Consider the following 20,711-nt stretch of genomic DNA (forward strand, 5'->3'; position numbering starts at 1 on the left):
GCGAACCAGAGCAGCGCACAGAAACACCGTTTACCTTCCTGCCAGAGCGGTACCTATTTATCTACTTGCACTTTTGACGTGCTTTCAAACTGCTAGGTTGACAGGAGCAGGGACTGAGCAATGGGAGCTCACCCTTCTACGAAGAGGGATTGAAGAACTGTAGCTCTGTGAGGGAAATCTCCTAACAACTCTCATCAGCTCTAACGAACTACAGTTTCCAGGGCTCTTTTGGGGATATGGTACTGCTTTAAATGTAGAGTACAGATGGGGCCTAACCTACTTAAGAAGAGCCCTGCTCAGTCCAGAGGTCCATGTGGTCTTTCCCACAATGGCCAGCCAGATGAAGAAGAAGAGTTTGGATTTGATATCCCACTTTATCACTACCCTAAGGAGTCTCAAAGCAACTAACAATCTCCTTTTCCCTTCCTGCCCCACAACAAACACTCTGTGAGGTGAGTGGGGCTGAGAGACTTCAGAGAAGTGTGACTGGTCCAAGGTCACCCAGCAGCTGCATGTGGAGGAGTGGGGAATTGAACCTGGTTCACCAGATTACGAGTCTACTGGTCTTAACCACTACACCACACTGGCTCTAAAGAGGATGCTTGTACATCTGATAATTCCCATGCATATGGCACCAACAGCACTCTTCCCTCCTGTGTTTTCTAACAACTGGTATGCAGAAGCATAATACCTCTGACCAAGGAGGCAGACCATAGCCAACATGGCTAGTAGCAAGCCTAAACTCTTCGTTCACCCTCCAGCTATGCCTACTTAGATGATCAGGCTTCCTAATTCAGTGCTTGGGTGGACAGTTGTAGGTTTGCTGTTTCCAACATTACCTTCCGTGCAGCTTTGCTCAGGCTCTCTGTTCTCATTCTATAGCTAATGCCTCAATTTAGCCAGTTCATACCCAGAAAACTGAATTGGTGGCAGCTAAGAGGGGCCAACGTGCACATCATCATCATCATCAACAACAACAACAACAAAATCTGTTGTGTTAATACTATCTCTATATCAACATTATTCATTTATTCAGTCACCGGAAATAGGAATAGCTCACAACAAATCTTACTATTCCCAGTTATTAATTACACGGGATTGAATCGATTTGCTGAAAAATTAATGAAAGTTTCCAGCCCTGTTTTATTTTATTTTTCCTCGAGTGTTGAGCAATTAGAATATTAATTGAAATAAATCCTGTTACATTTGATGAAATAAAAGGCAAGAATAAGGGCTTTTTAGGTTAAGCTTGTTTCAGTTGTTAAAAGTACACTGGTCTCTCTCTGTGTGTGTGTGCGTGTGCCTTTTTATTCCCATTCAAGTGCCAATATGTAAGTCAGCATCAGGGGGGGGAAAACTCCCAACATAATCAGACTCCTGTTACTAGGCTTCTATGCAAGATGCTGCATTGTGGTTGAAAATGTCAGAAAGTGGTAATAAGTGGCTTAACTAACAAATGTGTTACACATAAATGGATTAAGAAGGGGGGATATTTGGCTTTGTATTTAGTAATACACCCCTAATCTGCCATGCTTTTAGAAGATTATGCATGCAAACACTGAATAATAAACACGCTGAATGCTGCAGAGTCCTCTTAAATGCTCCTGCTTCTGATACAAAGGCAGCATTATCAATAACTCAGTGGGGATAATAAATCTGTGGAGTGACTTGGTTCGAAAGGGGTGAGAGAGATTGTGTGTGTAAGCCTATTCTCAATAATGCAGTCTTAATATTGTAGTATGCACATTAAAGCCTCCCTTCTTAAGAGTGCAGAGGAGGTCAAAGGCATAGACTAACATTATTATTATTATAGCATCCTTTGCCCAGGAAGATGAGGGTGGCATCTGTGGTTCTTCCATAGTCACCAACTAACAGCATCCCTAGGAGGTATGTTGGACTGTGACCAATTGACTGGCCCCAGTGAGCTCCACAGATGAGCTTGAGCATCCCTGGTTCTAGTCCAACCCTCTAACCACCACCCCCTGCTACCTCTTGCACAGCCACAGTGAGGTTCCGTTGGCTCTCTGCATAAAGACTTAACTGTGCTTTCTTTTCCTGTTCAAATGGTAGCTGAGCTCCAGCTACCATCATGGGAAATAGGAGGCCGGTGTGCATTTGATGTGCCCCCAGCCAGCCCTCCGCCTCTATCAAGTAACTTCCTTGACTTTAGAGATGGTGACAAAGGGTGGTAATCAACTAAGATTTGTTCAGAGTAGACCCATTTAAATTAGTGAGCATGACTAAGTGAACATGATTGATTTATAGTACCGTGTTGGCCTGAATATAAGCCGCACCCAAATATAAGCCACACCTTTAAAATTGGAAGGGGGGGGGGAGAGAAAAAATACCAGAATATAAGCCACTCCATTCCTCGCTGCTCCTGGCTGCATACCATAAGGTCACGAATACAAGCCACACTTTAACTTTTCACGGTGAGAATTTGGTTAAAAATTGAGGCTTATATTCAGGCCAATACGGTATTTCTCTGCCTCTTTTCATTCAGACGAATTCCAAAGCAGCTGACGAACAGTAAATAACAAAAACATGCAGCATAAATCATATAGAATAATCAGCAGAGCATCCGTGAAACAAATCCAGTTGTTAACAATGACTGCAAAAATAAACTAAACATGACAATTAAAGCAAATGATAGCATACGATTAACAAATCTAGACGGCAAGAGTCATATTATATGATTAACAAATCTATACAGCATTTGTAATCTATAAAGCAATATTAACATCATTAGCAAAATGGCAACCAAAAGTTAAATCAAGAACTGTTGAATTCATGCACATACTCTCCACACACCCTGAGACTCCTAATCTTTCTTCAACTCATTAAAATACACATACACCTAATAATGTCCATGACAACAACTCCCTTTTGAAGATTCCTGGGGCTGGAGGTGAGGCAGCACAGGTGAAACCAACCACCTTCTCTGATGGCAAAGAGTCTCAGTTCTTCCTCTGGGAACAGCTCTATTTTGAAGGCTCTTGGAGCTTGAGGGAGGCACAAGGCAGGAGAAAAAAGCCATTACCTGCTGGCCAAAACAGAGTCGCTCTCCCTTCAACATAAACTTGTCCTACACATCATGCTCAGTGACATTATGAAGTAAGCAATCTTTTCTTCAATAAGCTCCATAGTAAGAACTTCAGTTTTCTTGGGAAACTGTGAGTGCGTTTAAGATGGAGTGAATACTGTGTTGCTTTTCCTGATCATCATGCTAACACTTTTCTAATGTTCCCTTAAAAATTCAGTACCTGTTACCTTATTGAGCTGCGGCTTTTTGATTGATTTACTGGCACGTCACACTGAATTTCATTCACGCCGGTGGGTGTGCCATTGAACAGCATCATTGCTCCTCCACCCTTTTCTGCACACTCCATGGAAAAAAGGCAGAAAAGAACTTTATGCTGATATGCTTACCCCCAATTTCACCCCACAGTTTTCTGGATTGGCGGGGTTGCAAACAGACTATTTCTGGAACTAATTAAAGCAGAACTGAGCACTAAACTTGATTCCACTAGATTTCCAGAAGTGGCTTTTTAAATCTCTTGAAAGCTCAAATATAACACAGAAATTAACAGGGAAACATCAGGGAAACAGAATAAACTGTTGTGTGGCTGCAGCCAAAATTTCCCAGAGTCCCTAGTGAATGGGGGTGTTGTCATAGTAGGGTCCAAGGGGTGAGGAGAAGAGAGGGTTTATCAAGGGCTCTCTAGGGACCCCTCTACTACCCCCTAAGCAACTTGGGAAGGAGTTGACAGGGAAGCCCAATTCTCCCTGATCTGAAGAAGAAGAGTTTGGATTTGATATCCTGCTTTATCACTACCCGAAGGAGTCTCAAAGTGGCTAACATTTTCCTTTCCCTTCCTTCCCCACAACAAACACTCTGTGAGGTGAGTGAGGCAGAGAGACTTCAAAGAAGTGTGACTAGCCCAAGGTCACCCAGCAGCTGCATGTGGAGGAGCAGGGAAGCGAACCCGTTCACCAGATTACAAGTCCACCGCTCTTAACCACTACACCACACTGGCTCAAGGCCCATTGTTGAGTCATACCAGGCAAAAAGCCAAACTAACTGCCAATCAGGTGGTGACTGACAATTGCAAGATTCAAAAAGGAACAAGACAGGGATGTCCGCTATCACCTCTATAATTTATTTTGGTTTTAGAAGTTTTGATGAGAAATATTAGGGCTGATGAATCCATCAGAGGACTCATGGTTTGTGTGGGGGGGACATATAAATTAAAAGCATATGAGGATGATCTTGTAATAATAGTGGAGGACCCTAAGAACTCTCTGCTGAAAGTCCTAGAAAAACACAGAACTTTGGGCAGGTGGCTGTTTCTAAGTTGAATAAAACTAAGACAAAGCTGAAAGTGAAAAATGTACCAGAAAAGGGGGGGGAGAGAGAATTACAGCAAAATATAGAAATAGAGATTCATAAAAAAAAGTTAAATATTTAGGAATTTGGTTGACAACCAAAAATATCAACATCAAAATCTATGAACCTATAAAATACTCTGGTCATTGGAACCAATGCATCCTAAGCCATGTATGTAAGCAATAAAAGGATTTGAGTGACACGGGCATCACGTTTTTAAATTTCCCTAGTGTCTTCAAATTGGGCTGGGCTGGGCTGCACATGGAGCTTGAAGCTTCTCGAATAAGTTTTGGATTAAGGGAAACATTGTTTCTCCTTTATATTGTGATCTGCTCTAGGGCAGAAAGGGGAAAAAATAGAGAAGAGCAAGTGACCTTTTAAGATCCTTTGCAGTCCGAAATAACGTGATTCAGTGTCACCTTAATTAGTTTCTGATGCATTACTCTTCCTCCTTTCCTAATTGGGGCAGGTTAATCATGAAAAGCTGGCTGATGAATGCACTCTAGCAGGCATCACTTTTATGCTTTTCTAGTTGATAAGTGGACAGGTAGACTATAATTAGCCCCCAGATCCTTTCTGCTGATTTGTACTGTGGGAAAGATGAGGCACCTGGATCTCCCTGAAGTCATCAGCTTACCTTTTTAGAAAGGTAATTGGGTTTATTTTGAAGTGGATTCAGAATCTCTGCGGCAATAAAGAGAGAAAATTAAGAGGCCTTGCAAGGTTCATTATACTCTTTCCCCGCAGATGTCATTGTTTGCTGGTTCTCAAAATACATTGCAGAATAATGAATCTGAAACTTATAGCGCCGTAGTTTACTTTTCATTTACGGCCTTGAGAAGGTCCTTTGCTTGTTCCTTCCTTTACTTTTTCAGCATCGTACAGCCAAGGCTGTGTTTGTTGTTCGTTGCTATTTGTTAATTTATTTAACATTTTGTACACTGCTTAATTGTCAAAACCTCTCTGTAATTTACATGGAACGTAAAATATACATTTAAAGTGTCAGTAAAGGTCAGAAGTTTAAAACAAGTTGACCTAAAATCTATATACCCAGACTTTCCTAAAGAAAAAAGCATTCAGCAGGGGTCAAAAACAATACGGTCAATATATTGTCCCTGGGCGTGGGTGCTGCCACACAGAAATACTGTGTGTGGAACGCACGACGAGTTATACCCAATGCTGGTAGTATTCAGTGGAGGCTCAAAGACATTAATAAGTACGTTTGTCAATTTCAACGTGTCTACTCTGAGTAGAACATAGTTGAATGCGACTCGTTGTGTGGTACTTGGAAAAGTGCTCATTTGATAGATTGAAGTAGTTGAGTGGGTATATCAAACTAGTCCCAAGCCATTAGTAAGGTAAAGGTAAAGGTACCCCTGCCCGTACGGGCCAGTCTTGACAGACTCTAGGGTTGTGCGCCCATCTCACTCAAGAGGCCGGGGGCCAGCGCTGTCCGGAGACACTTCCGGGTCACGTGGCTAGCGTGACATCGCTGCTCTGGCGAGCCAGAGCCGCACACAGAACGCCGTTTACCTTCCCGCTAGTAAGCGGTCCCTATTTATCTACTTGCCCCGGGGGTGCTTTCGAACTGCTAGGTTGGCAGGCGCTGGGACCGAGCAACGGGAGCGCGCCCCGCCACGGGGATTCGAACCGCCGACCTTTCGATCGGCAAGTCCTAGGCGCTGAGGCTTTTACCCACAGCGCCACCCACGTCCCAAGCCATTAAGGGCTAGCAAATTGGTAGCAAATTGGCAGGCAGTGCAGAATCTCTGTATGCCAAGGTTCTGCATGAACAACACAGGATGTGATATTGTACAGAGAAGTCAACTTCCTGATAATGGGTGCAAAGAGATACTTGAAACAGGACTGGGCTCCTTTTGCTCTGTTCCATGATTTATCCAGTTTTGGGGTGGGGTGGGAGAAGCACCTAAATGGACAAAAGGAGTCCAGGGATGGATGGTACCCATTGCTTTGTGTGATTCTTAGCTTAGCGATGTTGTGATGTTTCCTCCCTCCTTAAAACCATTTTGGTTACATAAGGATTGATGGTTGGAAAATTGAGCCTGCTACCCGTATATAAGATGAGAAGCCTTGGAAATGTATTCCACCGAGAGCCAAATTCTGCGTCTTCTTGCATCACCTGTGTCTTTACCTATTATGGATTTAGAGCAGGTCGATCAGATTTCATATCCCAGCTCAGCCACGTGACTTATTTGGTGCCCTTGAGCAAGTTCCCTTCCCTCACATCTCACCCTGTAAAATGGGAATAATTAGGTTGACCTACCTAGTAGGGATAATGTGAGGGGAGACAAGGTAATGATGGCAAATCTCCTAGAGTCAGTGCTGTGAAAATGGGAACTATTACTCAAGGACCATGGGATCTGGCATGAAATACACGCTAAGGTATTTACTTCCTTTGAAAATAATAATAAAAAAGAGCAGTGATTTTTTACAGCCCTTTGGCCCCTTCTGTTTCTGTGTTTATCTGGCCTTTTACAATTCAGCGTTAGATGATAGGAGGAGAGGATGTAACATCTGTAAATGCACCTGCTATGGTTTCCTTTCCTACTGGGCAAATTGATTTTTGTGAATTTCTCTTCAAATTGATGCTCCAAAACTCTTCCCTGAAATTGTAGGGGGTTAAAGGGCTGTTGAGCTCAATGGCGGAATGTGAAATCTCATGGATGGAGACAGCAAACACCTCCTATCCCAGTTTATTTGGTTGCACCAGATTGGAAGTGACACTATAAATCTCGGCGCGTAGGAAATCCACATTAAACTTTAAACGTTCTTTGACACTGCTGGGAAAAATAAAGGGGGGAGATATTGATTGGAGGGGTAGGGGAGTGGGCGGGCAATTTTCTGATGGCACAAAATCTATCCCAGCCTGCTACTCCTTTGGCAAATGCGGGGCCATGGTGCTTTGCCCAGCAGCACTCATCCGTTCATTTATGAACACCCAGAGGCAACTTGATCAGTCCTCCGTAATTGCACCATGGTAGGAGTTCAGGAATATTGTCATCCGGAATTAGAGCTGAGCTAAAACCACTCACAGTTTTTCACACATTTTCTTGGGCACTGCCAAAGGAGGCCTCTTGGTTTTTTTCCTTGTGGCTTTTTAGTGAAAACGTTTGCTTTATTCATTTACTTTGTTCTTGTGTGTCCTCAGTCCTGTTTGACCTCACTTGCCCTCTGTGGCATTATTATTGACATTGCACTTTGACTTGGGAGAGTGGAGGTCCTCTGAATTACCTCTGTTCACCTCATTATTCAGCCTCCCCAAAAGATAATGAAGATCTCTAGTATGAAGGTCACAGAATGAAGCACAAGCTGAGTCCTTATATCTCAGCAACATTTGGCAGGTCACATGTTTCCCACCCCGATGTGCATATAATCAGTGTAGATTTCAAAGTGGGGAGGTGTGTGTGAAGTAGGGATGGGGTAAGAAAATCAACTCAGTTCACATTTAAAGGGGGGGCACCTAATTCACACTTTACAAAACCATACGCAAATCCTGCAAAATTCACACGTCCCTAAATTTTGCAATGCAGTTCTCCAGCCAAGTAATGTACGCAAAAACACATATACTGTGGTGAGGTGTGCATAAAAATGCAATGTGTGTGTGTGCGCACTTGGAGAAATTATCCCCTGAATTTCCATCAGGAAAAAAAATATAACAAACTGATGTGAAATGTGGAGAACTAAATTAAGCTGGGGGAAAAATGGGAAGGAGATTGAAGGATACCAAAACAAATAGATTTACCCATCAGTAATGTGAAGTGGCGGTGGGTGGCGCTGTGGTCTAAACCACAGAGCCTAGGGCTTGCCAATCAGAAGGTTGGTGGTTCGAATCCCCGCAACGGGGTGAGCTCCCGTTGTTTGGTCCCAGCTCCTGCCCACCTAACAGTTCGAAAGCACGTCAAGTGCAAGTAGATAAATAGGTACCACTCTGGCAGGAAGGTAAACGGTGTTTCCGTGCGCTGCTCTGGTTCGCCAGAAGTGGCTTAGTCATGCTGGCCACATGACCGGGAAGCTGTCTGCGGACAAATGCCGGCTCCCTCGGCCTATAGAGCAAGATGAGCGTGCAACCCTAGAGTCGTCCACGAATGGACCATATGGTCAGGGGTACCTTTACCTTTAATGTGAAGTGACCTTCCTCAAGAAGTCAACATACAGCAGTTGTTGGAAGTCGCCCATTCTTCCACATCCAAGACCAATATGGTAGAATACTAGACTCTACCCATTTCTTCTTTTATTAGGAACATAGGAAGCTACATCATACCAAGTGAGATTATTGTTCCATCTAGCTCAGTATGGTCATCAGAGACAGGCAGCAGCCCTCTGGGATTTCAGGCAGGGTTCCCTCCAAGCCCTACCTGGAGTGGCCAGAGATTTGAACCAGGAACCCTCTGCATTCAGAAGAGAGATGCTCTACCCCCCTAAGGTATAGGCCTTTCCCTGTACCGTTCTGGCATGTTGGGAGAATGAGACAGCAATAAACTTGGTGCTTTTATAAAGTAAAACTTCTCTGCAGCATAAACAAAAGGAACTTTGAAAACACCTCAGTGCCATAAACTTCTACAGGGAAGCGAGTATGTCATTCTTCTTGGACCTCTCTGCCTCGCTGTTCCAGCTGCTTCTGCCCTCATGTAAAATATTCATTGGCTAGAAACAACTAAGACATTGTTAGCATTTGCTAATTAGACTAAATGTGCACTTCCCCCCTTCCTGTTATATAAAAATAAAATCTGTTTTTTTTAACAAGAAAAAAGGATACAGTGATTTTGAGAAACCTAGAGTCTCAAGTACAAGGGGCAAGTCTAGACTGCTGGATTGGCTAGGCAGGAAGTTACGTGTCGTCTGTTTAAATAACACTCTGTGGGAGCAGTGGAGTCTCAGCCAGCTCTATTGGTTTTGCCAATCTTATAGTATCAAATGTTTGGAGCCCGGCATGCCTAAGAGAAGACCTTCCTCCTCCTCTCAATATCTCACCTGCTACCGAGGTGTCCTAACTCTGTTCTCAGGAATCATGGAGTTCCTAAGAAGTTTCATCAGGGTAGCATAGCAGGTGTTGGAAAGGGGAGGGGCCTCCTTCCTTCCCTCCTTCTCTCTTCTTGTGATTGCCAGAGAACTGTACTTTCTGCTGCCCAGCCAGTAAATAGAGCTTATAAATTGGACGTAAGGGGGTGGGAGTACAGTGGGTCTAGGTGGAGAGTTTGGAGCTTGGGGGCAAATTGTGGTTTCTTCTCTGGTTTAGAATATAATCCAAGCTGAAGAAGATGGGGAAGGGGCTCCTGATGCTTCCTTCTTCTTTGAGGCAAAGATTGAAGTTCTTCCCAAGCTCATCTCTGTGCCTTTGGCTGAAGAGCTCCACTGGACCTGTAGGCTCAGGTAGCTCTGCTGGGAAAGGAACCCCCGCCTGAGACCCCAGGGAGCTCCTGGAAATCATTATGGGATAGTTGGTGCCATGGTCTTTTCATAAGCAGGTCTGAATTGGGGCAAGTGGACATAACAGAGTGGTAGAGCATTTGTGTGAATTGGTAGCTGGGTTTGGAAAGGATCTCCTGCCCAAGACAGGAAAGTATAATGTTGTTTTCATATCCCAAGCAAATGCCATTGATTTAACAGAAATACAGTACTGGTACTTCTCCGCTAGCGGACACGAGGAACCACACCAAAGCAACCATTTAAATGCTTGCCACGCCATTCATTTATGTCTGTGTCTTCTGTTGTAATGTACTTTGGGGCACTTGTGTTGCCTTGTTTGGTCTTGCTCTAGAAGGGACCTTGGTGGGATTTTTGGTAAAAAGCCCTTTGCAAGGACAGGGAATGTCCACCTCCACCTTCCTCCACCATTGATCTGACTGTATGTCCCCCACCTTCTCTCTATGGCTTGGGGAAAATGTATTGCGACCAGTGCAGAGGCTTATATACCCTCCATCGCATTATGCATCATTTTGAACTTGACCTCTATCTGCACCTGTCAGGGTGGATCAAGGCCAAATTCCCCGATTCTTCCTATCACATGTTCCTCTCGACTTCCTTGCTGTTGAAGCAAAGCATCTCGTTTGCTCGGCCCTTTTTCTTTTGCCTTAATCAAAGAAATTATTATGCATTATTAATGTTGTTCATTGTGGTTAATCACAGAGACAGATTAGGATTTCTCTTGTAGCACCTGTCAGCCTTGACATGAAAGACCTCTTTGCCTAGAGCTTAAAATGGAACCAGTCGAAGTACCGTAACTAATTAATGTCATATTTTAGCCCTAATGAAATGCATTCTTTCCAAGTTTTCATTAGGGGCAATGTTAAGTTTCCTGTGCTTGATGGCACATGCAGTATCTTTATTTTTAATCACTTTGAATCGCTTTAGAATTCAAAAGAAACGCTCGCGTTCTCCTGTTGAGTTTATTAATGGAATTTCTCTCCCTAAAGTATGCATTCATTTCAAACAACCCAAAATCCAGATTAGGCATCTACAGTACATTCTGTGTGCTTTCTGTTTTAAGGCTTAGCATGCTACTGTAGCATAGAGTGTAACATAACATGATGCTCCTGTAACATAGAGTCGTATAGTTGGAAGGGATGCTCAGTGCCATCTCGTCCAAACCCCTGTGATGCAGGAATCTCAACTAAAGCATCCATAACAGATGGCCACCCAACCTCTGCTTAAAAACCTCCAAGGATCATAGAATCATAGAATCATAGAGTTGGAAGAGACCACAAGGGCCATCGAGTCCAACCCCCTGCCAAGCAGGAAACACCATCAGAGCACTCCTGACATATGGTTGTCAAGCCTCTGCTTAAAGACCTCCAAAGAAGGAGACTCCAGCACACTCCTTGGCAGCAAATTCCACTGTCGAACAGCTCTTACTGTCAGGAAGTTCTTCCTAATGTTTAGGTGGAATCTTCTTGTAGTTTGGATCCATTGCTCCGTGTCCGCTTCTCTGGAGCAGCAGAAAACAACCTTTCTCCCTCCTCTATGTGACATCCTTTTATATATTTGAACATGGCTATCATATCACCCCTTAACCTCCTCTTCTCCAGGCTAAACATGCCCAGCTCCCTTAGCCGTTCCTCATAAGGCATCGTTTCCATAAGGCATCGTTTCCTAGGAAGGAGAGTCCACCCCTTCTGAGGAAGCCCGTTCCACTGTCGAGAGTTCGTCCTGATGTTTAGTCAAAATGTGCATCTTCTGTCCATCCATTTGCATTCTATCCAGTGGAATCTAAATAGAAAATGTATTTGTCAATTATCCTGAATTCTAGATCAGAGTTCCTATCCTACTGGCAGATCCTGCTACCCAAATGAATGGTATGAAGGCACCTGATGCAGTTTAATCACAGAGGTTAAGGACAGCTGTGGCCCTCTGCCATTCCAGGAGCGGAATGGTAGTATAACTTCTTCACACATGAATAGAGATGCCTTCATACTGGGGGGGGGGGGGGGAGGTGGCTGCATCAGAAATGTGGGCAGCTGAGATTATGAGGCAAATGAAGGTGATTTGAGTTGCCGAAACTGGAATGCACCATCAGGAAAGAACCTCAAGTCACATCGAGAGAACTTCACTGCTTAAAAAATAATAATAATCCTGTTTAGACAAGCCCACCTAGATGCTTAGAAAGTCACGGTAATTTTTATCTGTTTTAGTATTCTAACTTTTGTATGTTTTAAAGTATGGTTGTGATTCCCCCCTATCGATTTTATTATTTTATCTTTTTGTAAACCACTTTGAGGTTCTCTTTTTCACTATCAAGCGGTGAATAAATTTTATGAAATAAACAGCCGGGGATTCCATAAAATCCCAAGCCACTTTTTGGATTTTGGTGCCATCCCCTGCCCCAATTGCATTTTGCCATTTCAGAATGAAGGACTGCTGCACTTCTAAAAATTGAAACCAACCTGAATCGGGAAATGCAGATGGGATCTTTGTTTGTTTGTTTGTTTTGATGGGCAGGATTGTGAATTATTTTTCCAGGTCACACCAAACACAGTGTTGTAGCAGGAGTGGGAGGTGAGGAGTGGAGTGGAGTTCTTCTTCCATTTCTTCCTGGGAACGTAGGGCATTTGAAAGAGGGGTGGGTAATTAGCATCCTTCCCAATCGCTTCTTGTTTCCTAGCATATAATTAAAAACCAATACTTCAGTCATTTTGTCTTTCTTTCTTTCTTTCTTTCTTTCTTTCTTTCTTTCTTTCTTTCTCTTTCTTTCTTTCTTCTATTTTCCAGAGTGTCTGGGGAAGCCCAGCCAGATGGGCGGAGTATAAATAAAAAATTATTATTATAAATTATTATTATTAGTTTGGTTCTTAGTCTGCGGACTTCTGGACGAGCTCAGTTACAAGGTCTTTCTAATTTCCCACTCCTTCAGTGCAGTTGTAGGGCTTTTGGTGTGTGATTTATTTGTAAATGTAAAAGTAAAATGTAAAGGTTCGTTGCATGAAAATCCCTGGATGGACCACTCTGGAATTTGGCAAGCTTAATCTTCTCTGCAGGGGATCTCTTGCCTGCAAATTACACCCACTTCTGTTTCCATGGGGAGAAATGGTTTGCCATTTTTCAATTCACCATTATGATTGTCCCCTGGTAGGCTTTACAGTAGGATGCCATCCGAAATCTGAAGAGTTTTGTTTCTTTGATTTTGTTTTTTTGTTAAAGCAACAACGTAGGATTTTTGTGCATTGCTTTAGGAAATACAAACTTGGTAGGCTTGCATTAAATTGATACCTTACCCATCCCTCTTCAAAGCTAGTTGAAGAAGCCAGAGAGCGGGTCCTATAACCCATAAACTACATAACCTTAAAACCCACCGGCCATGTACTGTGGCCAGCAAACTTCTGGTTTTCCAGTCTCAGCAAAAACAAGGTTTAACAACCTCCTGGTTGGTGCCTAAATATTGGGCTGTGCAATTTGGATTGGTAGCATGTCTTGCATAGGCTTCCTGTAGAAATAAAACATGTGCTGAGCTACTAACAATGACCCTCATCTCTGAGGACAGACTGCGCTTTTCTCAGTCTGTTTTATGATTATTAGGGAGCAATTTCATACCAAATCAGACCACCCACTATTGTCTATTCTGAGTAGAAGTGACTCTTCCATAAACTCTGGCCAAATTCTTTCCCATCACAAGCTACTGGATCCTTCTCATGGGAGATACCAGGGTTCGACCATGGGGCATTCTCCATCCAAAACCGACACTCTTCCATTGAGCTCTTCCTACAATACAGAATACAGTGGTACCTCTGGTTAAGAACTTAATTCGTTCTGGAGGTCCGTTCTTAACCTGAAACTGTTCTTAACCTGAAGCACCATTTTAGCTAATGGGGTCTCCTGCTGCCACTGCGCCGTCACAGCACAATTTCTGTTCTCATCCTGAAGCAAAGTTCTTAACCCGAGGTACTATTTCTGTGTTAGAGGAGTCTGTAACCTGAAGCGTCTATAACCCGAGGTACCACTGTAGTGTTGCTTTTCAGTTCCTCCAACACAGGATTACCGTACTGTGGCAGTCATTGGTAAGTTCCCAATGAGTTTCATGCCTGCCATTCTTAAGGAGAAATTCTCATATCATTCCACTTAAGGTAACAGCAGTATGTAATTTTCTTTCTCCCCCCCCTTTTTTTTTTGTGGGGAGCAGTATTTTGTGATGGAGCATGTATGAGGATTACGTTGATAGCAACACACTTGGAGCACATTGCAAACTTGCAGATCCTTGCACACAACTGTCTTTTCTCTGCTTTTTAAGACTTTGTTTGTTCTTTCTGTTTGCTTTCTCTCCCCCTCCTGTGACACATTTCTTCCCATTCAGCTGGACTGGAACTCAGCAGTGCATTCCAAATTCACCATGTTGAAATAAGACTCCAATTAGAGTTTAGTGAAAGAAAAAAAATGGGCGTGTGAAGATTAATTCTTCTTCCCGAGTAGTCTTGTGCCAAGAGCATAATTCATAATTAGTTGGTTCTGGCCGGCTTAATTGTTCAGGGTGTCAAAAATTAGTTAAAGTGCTGCTCGTAAAACTGTTATTTTGATAGGGCAGTAGTTGTCAGTTTTAAACCACTGGGATTGGAGGTGCTCAAAGCAGCCGCTGCTTATCTGAAAAGGTGTTTGTCTCTCATTAGGAGCCTTCTGCAAACAGGTCCTCCCTTGCCTTTTGCTCTGTAGTCACTTCTTATGAAAGTAAAATGTTACGTCTGCCTCCAGAGATGTGTAGTGCCTTAAGGGAGGGAGTTAAACTATGGAACTCACTGCCACAGGAAGCAGTGATGGCCAAAAACCTAGGTGGCTTTCAAAGAGGATTAGACGAATTTGTGTGAGCCATGATGGCTATGCTCTTAAATGTTTCTTAAGGATAGGATGGATATGTTCTTTTGCTTGACTGTGATTGCATATCTCCTGAAGCAGACAAAATGTGGAGTGATGCTCCCCTTGTACTCCATAAATAAAATATCCTTAAACAGGACTAGGGGTTGCTGTGCCTGGTTTTCTCCCCTCCTCCCCTTGAACATTGGTCTTCATCACCAAAATAAAAAATAAAAATGTGGTCCACAATGATCCAGACAGCATGACAAATGAGGAACAAATTGCACTTGCAATTATGTGTTTATATACTTGGTTAGATAATGCAATCTCATTTCTCAGCCTTTTATTATTAGCATTAAAAAATAAGGACAGGAAGATAACGTATGTGATTACTCAGTGCAAGAAATATTCAGCCATTCAGCAAATTTAACGATCCAGGAGACATCTAAGATTTCCACTAATATAGAGAAATAAAAAAAAATCACTAAATTCTAATCGGAGTCTGTTTCAATAAGGTGAATTTAAATTGCACTACAGAAGCTTGGTCCAGACAAGGGGGCGGCATGGAAGAAATTGGGAATGTATCTTATTTCAGTAATGCCCTATTTATTAATTTTTTATTGGAAAGGCGATGCCTCCGTCTTTCTATTCTCTCCCCCTCCCTCTTCTGATCTGAGGTTCAGGCTAGGGGCCAACACTTCAGAAAGCTTGCACCGTGGAGTAATACATTGCCTTGATTTCTTTTCTCTCTTTTCAAATCTGCTCAGACTTTTCTAACGTAGCCCAAAGATGGTCCTCAAAACTCCAAATCTCATTTCTAAATTTCAGCCAATGCGTTGTTACCCTAAGAGAAACAACCTCTGATGACTGCAGAAGTGCTGGGTGTGGCCTAGGTCTGCATGGAATGACTGAGACTCAGTAGACCTAGCCATTTCACTGTGTGAATACACACTAAGTGGACACACACATTTCCCAGAATCCTTTGCAGCACGCATGGCTTCCGTGGTAAATGGGTGAGGGGCATAGTTCAGTGTGAAGAAAAGAGGCTTTGCATGCAGAAGGTCCTACAGGCAACCCTTGGCCTTCTGGTCCAAACATTCAGGTACAGTGGTACCTCGGGTTAAGAACTTAATTCGTTCTGGAGGTCCGTTATTATCCTGAAACTGTTCTTAACCTGAGGTACCACTTTAGCTAATGGGGCCTCCCGCTGCCGCCGCCACACGATTTCTGTTCTCATCCTGAAGCAAATTTCTTAACCCGAGGTACTATTTCTGGGTTAGCAAAGTCTGTAACCTGAAGCGTATGTAACCCGAGGTACCACTGTACCAGGTTAGGAGAAAGACCTCAGACTGACAAAGAAATAGTTGGGCACCAAGTGTTACTGGGTAAAAGGCAGACAGGTTGATGGGAAACAAAGTGTTTCCAGAAGATAATAAAGTTTGAAAACTACTCTTCTATATTAATACTTCTTTCCACGTTGGGAGGTGGGTGGGGTGAGATGCCCTTTCTGTTTCAGAGCTTGTCCAAATTTATTGCCTTAGAAAGTTGAGCCCTTACGCTTATTTCCATGCCGCCTCGCCATTTTATTTTGTTATTGTGCTGCCGGTTTGAGATATTGGCTTGGGACTATAAGCTACACCAGCTCACTTTGCTGTATGAAACATTTTTTATTCTATTGCATCGCAAGCTCTCCATCCCCTCTTTCTGTAGTAATCCTCTCTGCTGCTGCAGAAGCCTCCGAAACAGCATTATTATTAAATCACGTTTTCTTATTATTAGTTGGGCAAGTGCTAGAAGAATCCTGCCCGAAACAGTGTTTGACTTCACAGTTTGCCAGCTGAACTGAAGCACTCTGTGCCTTTTTGTAATGCCACGTAGGGAACCTTCCATGCTGAAACTTTTTATATATTCTGCAGTTAGTCTTTGGTAATAGGAGCAGGGGAACTTTTTCAGCCAGAGGACGACGTTCCCTCATGCGGAACCTTCCGGAGTCTGTATGTCATTGGTGTGCATGCCCAGAGGCAAATGAAGGCTGAGTAGTGGATTTTACTCCTAAATAGTCTATATTCAGATGTTTCTGTGCAGGGGTTTGGGATAAATGACTCTCTGGGTCCCTTCCAACTATACAACTATACAGGGTCCCTATACAACTCTATGATACACATGCAAGCAAGAATGCATTTTCAAAGTGCAAGGACTCATCCCAGACAGGCAAAAGTCCTCCAAGGCAGGCACAAAACAAAGCTAGTGAAGGGCGTGGCCTGAAGAGTGGGCCATGCTCTGAGGAAAGTCTTGAGGAATAGACAGAGAGACCTAAAGGTCACATTTTATCCCCGGATCTGAGATTCCCTACCTCTAATGTAGAGACAGTTGTATGTTGGGCAGGAAGATAATCTCCTTCTACCGGTCAACAATAGAAAGTGTCCTTTCATACTACGTCACGGTGTGGTACACTGGTTTGACATCAACTGATAGGAAGTGCCTACAGAGGGTGGTGAATACAGACAAGGTATTATGGGCTGTCCCGTGAATCCGCTGGATGAAATAGCGGAAGAACATTGCCTCAGGAGAGTGAGGAAAATTCTCAGGGATGATTAACGCCCTGGACGGCACTTTCTTGATCTCCTGCCCTCAGGCAGAAGATATAGAAGCATGATTAGTCACAGGGCAAAGAGGGCAAAGAACAGCTTCTATCCGTGGGCTTTTAGGCTGCTGAATGAAAAGATAACAATAGGGCAACTGACTTTTGGGTTTGGTGGGTGTGCATCAGTAAACGAGGGGAATTGAGACTAAGAGAGCTGAGTGGGGGTGCTCATGTGATCTCACTGTATACAAGTTGTACAAGTGACAATAAAGTATTATTTTTTTAAAAAAAGATCCACCTGGATAGTGAATCTGTGGCCTCCCTAATACCTTCGAGTCGGTGGCAGTCTTGCACAGTTGGTGGCTATGGATAGCTACCCATGCGTTTCACACAGACTGTATGCTGCTCCCCCCCCCAAAAAAAAACCCCAATCTCTGCTAGCCCCTGAGCCTGTCAGACTCATGGAGGTGATTGAGTGTGAGATTGGCACGTGGGCAAGCTGGCAATTGTAGATCTGAAACCGCCAGTTGAGGCAAGTTAAACAAACAAAGGTAAGCAAAAACCTTATTCAGTCATTAGACCATTATTGCCAGGAGAAGGAGCCGAGAGAATAAATTGACAATGCAGGTGTGTGCAGGCTTTAGCTCTGAAGAGCAGGCGCAGCGTTTGCATGATCCACTTCACCTCCCCAATCTTCCGCAAGTGCCCTGAGTCTTATTCTCAGCGGCATGATTTGACTGAAAACCAATTAGAAAAAAAGAAAGAAAAAAACACGTCATAAAGCCCGCTCCTACATGGAGATACAAAACACTACACATGCCAAATAATCAGACACTTCTCTGTGAGGGGAAAAAGGCAATTTTCCAGTTTCACGGTCTCAGGGGATCAGAGTGCTTGGAGCTCCGGGTTTCACAAAGAAAAGGGCTTGGCCTCTTCTGTACAGCCTGATTCCTGAGTCAGGCTGGGGGTGTTTGGGCAAAAGTGTTGCCCTGTGAAGAGGGGATATGCTGTGAAATAGTGGCACATTCTGTCTTGCTAGTGACTTGTCCAAAAATGGACCTGCATTCCTCTGTAACAACAACAACAACAACAACAACAACAACAACAACAACAACAACAACAACTTATTTGTAACCTTCCCATCTAGCTGGGTTTCCCCAGCCACTCTGGGCGGCTTCCAACAAAATATTAAAATCACGATAAAACATTAGACATTAAAAACATCCCTAAGCAGGGCTGCCTTCAGATGTCTTCTAAAAGTCAAATAGTTGTTTATTTCCTTGACATCTTATGGGAGGGTGTTCCACAGGGCAGGCACCACTACTGAGAAGGCCCTCTGCCTGGTTCCCTGTAACCTCACTTCTCACAGTGAGGGAACCACCAGAAAGCCCTCAGAGCTGGAGATGCTTTTTCAGGTATACTGGGCTGAGGCTGTTTAGGGCTTTAATGGTCAGCACCAACACTTTGAATTGTGCTTGGAAATGTACTGGGAGCCAATATAGGTCTTTCAAGACCAGTGTTATGTGGTCCTAGCTGCCACACCCAGTCAACCGTCTAGCTGCTGCCTTCTGGATTAGTTGTAGTTTTGGGGTCACCTTCAAAGGTAGCCCCACGTAGAGTGCATCACAGTAGTCCATCAGTTTATGGGAAAAGAAACTGCATCTGAAAATTATGAAAAGCGAAGGAAAGTTTTGGTGAAGTTTTGTGGTGCTTTGATGTGCTTACCATTCTTTCAAGATGACCAGGATGACTGATAGTCACTGTTGTTGCTTTCATTCTGAACATCAACACTCCAGCAGTCTGCTTTCTGCTGCCTGCCCTCATTTCCTATAAAACCCATGACATCCCCATCTGGGCTTTTCTGCAACCAATGGGGGGTTTCCTACCATGCACCTGACAGCAGTTCAAAGTTACTGTTTTTAAGTGATGTCTTTACTTTGAAAGAAATCAGTGTGAGGTTTTTGGGGGGGTTTTAAGGCAAAAGGAAGAACTTCCCTTTAAAAAAAGGAAGAACTTCCCTTAAAAACAAAATCAGGAACTGCGCCAGACTCAGACACTCAGTTTCTAGTCTCCCCAGCTTCCAGTACTCCAGTTAAATCTCAGGGGAAGGCAGCATAAGGTATTTTCTCACATGGGGAGACTGCAATGTGCTGGAAAAGTAATTAATGGAAAGAAGCACTCAATATCCCTGGCCACCTCAGGAGGATGAAGGAGGAGGTGGAAAGCCAGGCCTGGCCTGTTCCATGAATGTGAATTGTGTTCCATTCACAGAAGCAAAGTTAGAGACCACACCAAAGTCATTATTACACTTTGCTGGGATATTATGCTCAAGTGGACATCCATTTCGATGTGAAAGGGGGAATCCTCAGGGCATAGCAGCAAAAAATAACCCTAACATGATTTGGGTCTTTAAACAGTAACTGGTCTTAGCCAGAAAATGCAGCAAAATAAACGAATAAAATAACTGCAGCAATTGCACAAAGCATTTTGGCAACTTAGAGATTGTGATTTATCAGAAGAGTAGTAGCTAGATTAACGCAAGGTAATGTGGCTTGAACATGTATTTGATGATAATGGGGTTAACATATAATTTGAATGTTACCCCTGGGACCCGATATTCCCAACCTCCATCTCCTCCCTGGTAATTGCCTCACAGGATTTACAAACACCTTTTTGCCACAGCTGAATTGCAGCTAATTTTAGCAAACGGTTGCATTTGCAGTGCAAAAATCATATCATCAAATGTCTGAATTCATGCCATTCCATGAGCAAAGGCATATGATATACTTATGTCCTCTCCACACTTTTAAGGCAGTCTGCTTTTCATGAACAGGTGAAACTGTGATAGCATGGCTCTCTGCTATTGAAGACATAGGTGGTAAATCAAACTACAGGCTGTTGGAAATTCTTTGTTCATTTGCTTAAAGCAAACATATACAATTTGCATGGTTGTATGAATGACTGTTAGCTGTTTAACTCAGTACAAAGTAGGCTTTGCTCAGTGGTGGAGCATGTGCTTTGCATTAAGCAAGGTCCCAAGTATAATCTCTGGTACCGTCAGGTAAAACAGTTCAGGACCCTGGAGAGCTCCTAGCAGTCAGAATAGGCACTACCAGGCTAGACTGATCAGAATTTTTCAGTTTCATATTCCTTCGTGCGACACCGTCTGAGAGCCAGTTGCTCACATTGTCCTTCATGGTTGTGTACACACTGGTCATTGCTGGCCCAGGGGAAAAGGTTTCCTAAGGAAGAGGCAGGTGTTAACTCTATGTCGCTGACATCACATCCAAGAGACAATGAGGATTTGGAGGGGAATTAATTATCTGTAGCAAACGGCCAGAACACAGGAAGCATTTGTGGGCACCTTTTCCCCAAATCAACATTTTGCTCTTTGCACTCCACTCTTTGACAAAGGAAAATCCACACACTTAATTTATGTTAGGTGAA

General features: G+C 43.4%; 1 protein-coding gene across 48 annotated transcripts in view; it reads left to right on the top strand.

Moving 5' to 3' along the window:
* Positions 1–20,711, top strand: part of NRXN1 (neurexin 1) — a 977,330-nt gene that overhangs the window by 774,840 nt on the left and 181,779 nt on the right. The window lies entirely within an intron of this gene.

This window comes from Podarcis tiliguerta (genome assembly GCF_965153285.1).
Source record: "Podarcis tiliguerta genome assembly, chromosome: 3".
Taxonomy (NCBI): domain Eukaryota; kingdom Metazoa; phylum Chordata; class Lepidosauria; order Squamata; family Lacertidae; genus Podarcis; species Podarcis tiliguerta.